Source organism: Bacillus rossius, chromosome 1 (genome assembly GCF_032445375.1).
Source record: "Bacillus rossius redtenbacheri isolate Brsri chromosome 1, Brsri_v3, whole genome shotgun sequence".
NCBI classification, from domain to species: Eukaryota; Metazoa; Arthropoda; class Insecta; order Phasmatodea; family Bacillidae; genus Bacillus; species Bacillus rossius.
The window spans coordinates 200147400-200154520 of record NC_086330.1 but is presented as its reverse complement, the minus strand read 5'-3'; the positions used below and the strand labels follow the sequence as shown (position 1 = coordinate 200154520).

Sequence of the window (7121 nt, the reverse complement as noted above, 5' to 3'; positions counted from 1 at the left end):
TATGCATATTCAAGGTATTTTTTTAAATACAAACATAAAACTAGGTTAAGTGTTCTTCATCATTCCCAGTCACTTAGAGGATACTTTATTGTTATTTAGTAGTCTACAAATATTAGTCTGCCCATCCTGTGCCTTCTCTGACCCGGCGCATGAGCAAGCTGCCCTCTGCCCCCTGGCCTCTGCCCCCTGCCCCCTGCCCACTGCCCCCTGCCCCCGCCCACTGCCCCCTGCCCCCGCCGACACGATGTAAGCCTGAGCAAGGGTGGTTCCAGGAAAACTTCTCGGGAGAGGGGCTATCATACAAAGAAAGGATGCAGTTGCAAGACATACCAGCTCAGTATCAGTGCTTAATGAAGCACCCCCCCAGCAGACTCTCGCCTGACTGATAAGGGGATAACATCATCGCCAGTGAGGGCCGCGGGGCCCGAATGCCGCAACTTGGCATCGAACCCCGCGACCCTTTAGGAGTACCAGGTGGCTTCCTGCCGACCCATAACCTCCTGTTTTGCCTACTGTGAATTCGGTTTTGACTTTTTGTAAATGACTTTCTAAATAAGCTGCGAAGCTGTGTTACTTTGTAAATGGCCTGTAATAATCTACTTTAATTTCGTGTGGTGACTCTACTTTAAACTCGTGTGTTGTCCAGCCCTCCCTTTAAGTTTAAAATTTAAATTCAAAGGGGGGGAAGGGGGGTGAATATTAATTTAAGCTGAGCAGTTGGCCTTAGCTGCTCAGTTTGTTTTGATTTATATGTTGTTATTAAAAACGTGTTGATTTATTTATTTGCGTGTGGGCAAAGGCTGGACTGATTTACTGTGTTAGCTAGTGTGTTGTGTGTGTGGCGAGGTTCCTAGACCGTGGGCTGCTGACCCCCTCCCTTTAACGGGAAGAGGGGCTAGGCCGGCGGAGGGGACGAGTCCCCTCTGCCCACGGCTGGCTCGGTGTGTACCTAGCGCGGCTCAGCACCGCAGTTAACATTTCTGCCAACTGCAGCACTGCGCCGCGCGGAGTAGACTGCAGCTCGGTGCGGCCCCAGGCCCTGGGGAGCTGCTGTCTGGTGTGAGCTGGTTCAGCTGCGAGCTGTGCGCCCTTGGTGGCTAGGCCGGCCTCCAGAAGTCGAGTGGCTTCTTCAGGTGTTGCAAAAGCCACTCGGTGAAGGCCGGTGGGGCGCCCTGTTGCCTTGCTGCGTATGCGCCAACACTTGGTCGGTTTGTGGCCGGCCTCGTGCAGTGCAGACTCCACTTCTTCGGTCGGTACCCCAGCCCCTCCGCCGCCCCGCAGGACGACAAAGTGCCAGGGCACTCTCTTCAGTTGCGGAGGCCGCTGGCGATGTTCTGCAGCAGGCTGCAGTCTTGGTTCCCGCGCAACAGTGGCGGCCGCCTCCCTCTTCTTGGCTGGAGGGGCCGGCGTCACTGGGCGGTCTCTAGGCGTGCGCAGCTGTTGTTGACTTGGTGCTGGTGCTGTGGCTGCAGTGCTGGTACCTTTCTCTGCCGTAAAAACGGCGGTTTGGGTGCCAGAGTGTTTCCACTTGGCTGCGGCGGGCGTCTGACACGAGGTGTGTCGGAGCCCTGCTGGTTTGTCCGTCTGTGTGCTGCAGTCCTGCAGCTCTGGAGTGAGCTCAGGCGTCTGGAATGAGCTGTCGTTGCTGTGGTTTTTCTTGTTTTGCCTTGCTTGCTCCTCGCATTGCACCACATCCCAGTAGATGCCCCATGCGAGGTACTCCGGCGGGTCTGCTGCAATGCGGACGACCGCATGTGTTGTACGAATGCGGTACCTTGAGTCCCGCACTCTCTTGAGACGGTCAAGGCAGGCCGAATCACGCAGATACACCAACGCCTCTGTGGTGCCTGCTGCGCTGCGTATCGGCACTACATCTACTTCTGGCTGGTACTCTTCGTCGTCGTAGTCCTCCACGTATCCAGTGACCAGCTCGCTCAGCTTCCCCGGCTCAATGGCTGGATCCCACTTGATCGTGCAGCAGAAAGCAGGGCAGCCGATGCCAGCAGGCATGTGTTCCTCGTAGATCGTCTCGTAGAAGCCGATATATCGACCACTCTCTGAGCGCATCGGCGACAAGTCATTGTCGCAGTCTGCCTCTAGGCTAGGTTCGCATTGCTCGGTGTGCTTGTGGCCGCGGTGGTTGCCCCTCCTCTTTCGGTGCGGGTTTGGCATCTTGCTGCTAGCTTTGAATATATATACTGTATAGAAGTCGCCAGCCCAGGTTAAAATTTCTAATACGGTTTTGAGGTAGTTGGTTAATTCACCGCCGCAATTGCCACCATCTCTAAGGCATCGACTTGTGGTGGTCCCTAGCGGACAAGTCTCGAACTCTTCAAACACCCCTTCCCCCTATCGTTGAACGACGTTGAGCTGCAGTGAATGATGGATGAGGGGAGCGGGGAATGACAGCGGGCGACAGCACTGCACTCTAACGTGTAAATAACAACTAAGACGATACAGGGCGTTACGGCAGCACACTGCAGCGGTGAAGTTACCAAGCTGCTCATCATAAGCTTCTGAAAAACGTAGAGTAAATCCTATCCACTCGCGACTTCTATACAGTATATATATTCAAAGCTGCTAGTGAGGAGAGAGCTCGACCGACCAGGCTGACTGCTAGAGTGCGAAATCTGCAAGACATACCTAACATTAAGGCTTCCTTCACACTGCGCCACTGCGAGCGCGCCAATAGAAACGCGCCACACCGTGGTGACAGGAAACCAGACAGAACTACTCACGCTGAGTGGCGTGTCCACGCCAGCAGCGACCGTGCACACACTGGCGCCACCTTCTGTCATACAGCTGTGTCCTGGAGTGATGGCTGGTTCAAGTTTCCACACAGAAATGTTTATTTTAGAAGTGCAGGAGGGAATCGCAATTTAGGACAAGCCTGCAAAGGAATACTCAGAGATAAAAAAAAAAAAAAAAAAAAGAATGGCTGGAAATCAATGTTATTGATCAACCAACAATCGGATAAATCCACAATTTTTTTACGATATTTCTTTCACTCTAGCAACAACATAAATAGTGAACTCGCTTCCTCAAACTCCTATTTGATTTTGGTTTTTGGGAATATAGCGGAGTGGCGCGTACGAAGTCGCTCGAGATCATTCTTGCGCGTTTTCGAGTGGCCCAGTGTAGAGGAGCCTAAGTCAAAGATGTTTTAGAATATTAACACATTTATGCTCTCAAATACTGTTTTTGAATCATTTAAAACAACTTTTGATGAAAAAAAATGTTTCATACATGAATTAAAGTATTTACAAAATAAAATGGAAATACATAATGTGGGCTCGGGAGCCGCGCTCGCACGAGGGCTGTTCGACCTGGAAGTGGAACATGCAAGTGCACGTGATGAATCTGTGTACTTCTCACTTACTTCCAGTTAAGAAACGTCATAATTTTGAAAATTATTATGTAGAATGTACATAAGACAGAAAACTTTAGGGACTTAAATACTTGTAAAATCATTTCTTCTCTTTTATTTACCAGTATAAACAAGCTAATATATACATACACACATTTTAATAAGTTAACAAGGACGTTTCAACAAATACATGCTCATATGACTTGTAATTTACAAAACTAAGATACAACTTAAATAGTAAGCCATAAATTCGTGTACACCTATTCCTCACTTAGAACATCATTTTTCACGGACTCATTTAGCCCGATGTTAATTTTACTGTCCCAGTATTGAATAGCACGTCTGTAAATTTCAGTTAGCGCGAAATCTCCACAGGCAAAAAAAAAAAAAGAAGGAAAGTCGAGCACGATGCCACGAAGTCTGTTTCAACTTTTGTAAACAACAGATGTGCCGTGGGATACAGTTAGACAAACAAGGGAGAAACAAATGCGCGCGCAGGTCTGACTATGCTATCGGCTGTTGTACAAACATCAGTTATGCAGTAAAAAGCAAACCATAATTGTCAGTGATTTAAGTTGCACAGAAAATGGACTTTAATGCATGCCATGATTCTCACGGTATTAATATAATACTGATTTTGAGCGGACGAGACCCTGGATTTGATAAAGGTATCTTTGTTTGATTCTTGTCTAAAACAAAATTTAGTACCGTACTAAAAAATATTCGTTTTTCTACCGGAAGTATATTCAATAATTAGATACAAAAACGTCTTAAATAGCACCAATTTTCACCTAGAAATCCAAATTTTCCCGGGAGAGGACCCCTGGACTCTTTATTTTTTAAACCGGTGTTCCTTCATAAAAAAAACAAACTTCAACCCCCCCCCCCCAAAAAAAAAAAGAATTCCTGGGTGCGCCATTGGTCGTTAACCTAACCTTTTATTCCAGTTACGTACGGAAACATACCCTTCCGGAGAGAGAAAAAAAATAAAGCAAGAATTTTTTTTGTGGGAATATTCCTACTTGAACAAAGATTATACGTATTTTTTATGTAACTGACATAAACCAAATCAATCTTCCATAATCTAGAATCGTGAAAACCTGTTCAAAAGAAAATAATAAATAAAATACGAATGTTTGCGATAATTTGATTTGTGTACCATACATAACATAACCTGCCTTTTATTTTTACACCAAAAACAATTTGAAGACGCACGAATGCAGAGTATTTTTGGTTTCAGACTCTGAGCCTGTGAGTATAGCTGTATTTTTTTTTTTTTTTTTTTTTGGGAAAATGGGGAGGGGAAGAAACCAGTTGTTTTGTTGTGGCAATCAGCTGACGCGTTTTTGTTTTCCTCTCCTACCCCTCCTCCACTTTTCTTTCCTTCCTTTACACACTTCCCCCCCCCCCCCCCCTGTTTGTAAAGGCGGCAGCCTGCGCGCGCACACCGACACCCGCCCTCTCCTCCTGCGGCGCGATAAATACGTCCTCCATGATGGCGGCGCCTCAGTGCTACATATGAGCTGCTCGCGAAGGCCGTGCTGTCTGGCGGGAGCCGTCCCTTCGTCTTCAGTGCACCCTCTCATCAGCTGATAGTCACAGGTGAGCACCCCTTCCCATGCTGCAGCCCGTGTTCGTAAGTAAACACTGTGTCGCTCTCTCTACCTGTCAGTACAGTGTTTTGTTCCTTTCGCATCGCTGAAGGCTGGAGACAGTCGTATTTACAAGACGTGCTCGTGTTGACCACTGCATGGCAAACGAACACTATAACATGATGTTAACTTATTGGCTTACTTTACTGGTAGTATTTATGAAACACCAAACAAATCATTGGATAAAACGCCTGCCGTATTTTAGATTACCCCTTTTTTTTATTTAATTCATTGATTTAGCTTGGGGGTGGTGTTAGGTTACGTGAAATTCAAAACACAAGCTCTGGAAAAATGATAGATATACATAAGTAAATGGTAAATTGGTAATGACCGAATGAGTTAAACATGATATTGTATTACCTAAAGTTTTTCATTACTACGCGGAATCCTGTTTAATTTTACAGAACTGTTTCGGCACCGTTATATTTCTTTCTGCCATAATAAATTGGTAATTAATATGTAATTTTCTATTTTTGATAAGTTTTTGTTGTGCAATTGTTCTTGAAGCCTGTCAGATATCTCAAATGTCGGGCGCAAGAAACCAGTAACAGCTGTTTTACTCAGGCGCATGGCAGTTTGAACTACATCCATGTGGGTAGAAGTGGGTGAATGTTTTAAAAATGAGGAATGGTCAAATGCAGCATAAGTTTCTTTAGTCCTGTACAGCCAGTCTTCTCTTGAATGTTCTCCAAAAAGTAGAATTCCAATGATACAAGTGTTTTAGAAGCACAATCGAATTTGGTGCTAATCTGCAGGACAATGTTCGCCTGAGTTTATGATAATTTTGGTATTAATATTTACTTATTACGAATTTATTTTAATATATAAATTTTGGTACTGATTGTCAAATGTGTGTAATTTTGTGTCACTCATTTATTCAAGAACCAAAATTTCGCTCGTGTTTTAACTAGTCTTCAGGGGGGGGGGGGGGGGGCGATATTGTATTCAGTTCTGTGGGAGGGGCAACCCTACGAAGGTGAAAAAGAGAATTTAGAATAATTTTTGCAGTCGGTTTGGATTGTGGGAGTTGTGCTGTGTGTCTTATATGGCATAACAATGTAGTATACCTTTTCAGTTTCCCCTACACGCGGGCCCGTCACATGGAGATTAAAAAATTGTTATATTATTTATGTTATTTCCTTCGGTCGTTAAGTAAGTAGTATGTAGTTTTTCTTATGAAGATTCATTTTTAAGCTCGGAAGTAGCTATAAAACTTCAAATTCATCTGCATTTGCTTGTGTTTTGTAGGTTCAGGTGTTTAGGTATGTAGCAGCTGTTTTTAACGAGTTGTTTAGGTGTTACCTGAGTGAGGCAGCACGGGAGGGAAACACGCGGCAGAGGAGCGGGTTTCATCAAGGTAGCAAGCAGGCTTGACGCGGCGAGGGTGTGGCGGGTTACGTAAGTGACTGTGTCTGTTTTCCGACATAAGCATTTCGAGGTCGCCGCGAGCAGAAGCAGTGTACCGCAGCTTCGCCTGACAGCGAGGCGTCCTTTACTAGATTTAATACGAAATTTTGGACATACGCCAAATCTGTTTTGCACTGTTGGTCATTGAACATCTTAAAGAATGCGAAATAAGAATTAAAAATGAATACATAACTCGCAGAGAACAAGCCTAAATCAGCCTATGTCGAACAGATGTACCCAACAATGTAACTTAAGGTATAATTGACAACACAATGACGACACCACAGACAAACACATTCGAACTTAAAATATAAGATAGCACAAGAATATTTAAATTTGAATTTGTTCGTCTGTGCTGTCTTTGTTGTGTTATCCAGAATTCTTTCCATGACAGAGTGCAAAAGTGCAATGGCGTACACCCAAAAAATGTCTTAAAAACCAAATTTCCCATTGCATGAATAATTTAAAGAAAGTGTATTTTACTGCTGTTGTCTTACCAGAGGATCCTGTCAAATAAAGCTTGATTTTAGAGCATAGGCGTACCCAGGAGGGGTGTTTTGGGGATGCAACCCCCCCCCCCCCCCCCACCCCTGAAATAAGGCAAGAAAATTATGAACACTCAAGTCATTCGAGCTCAATTTCTAAACACATAGCAACGAGAGAAATAACGTCACAAAGCAGCCCAATTGGTAAGT

The 7121-nt window shown here is 45.0% G+C and overlaps 1 protein-coding gene across 3 annotated transcripts in view; it reads left to right on the top strand.

Moving 5' to 3' along the window:
* Window positions 1–4811: 4811 nt before the first annotated feature.
* The window catches only part of LOC134527233 (glutamine synthetase 2 cytoplasmic), a 617039-nt gene continuing 614729 nt past the window's right edge, over window positions 4812–7121 (top strand). For 2 of the 3 annotated variants that reach the window (XM_063359727.1, XM_063359726.1), the window contains exon 1: window positions 4859–4969. The gene's annotated coding sequence lies outside the window, so the exon portion shown is untranslated. Of the gene's footprint in view, window positions 4970–7121 lie in introns of all 3 variants that reach the window. The other variant, XM_063359725.1, reaches the window with a different exon arrangement.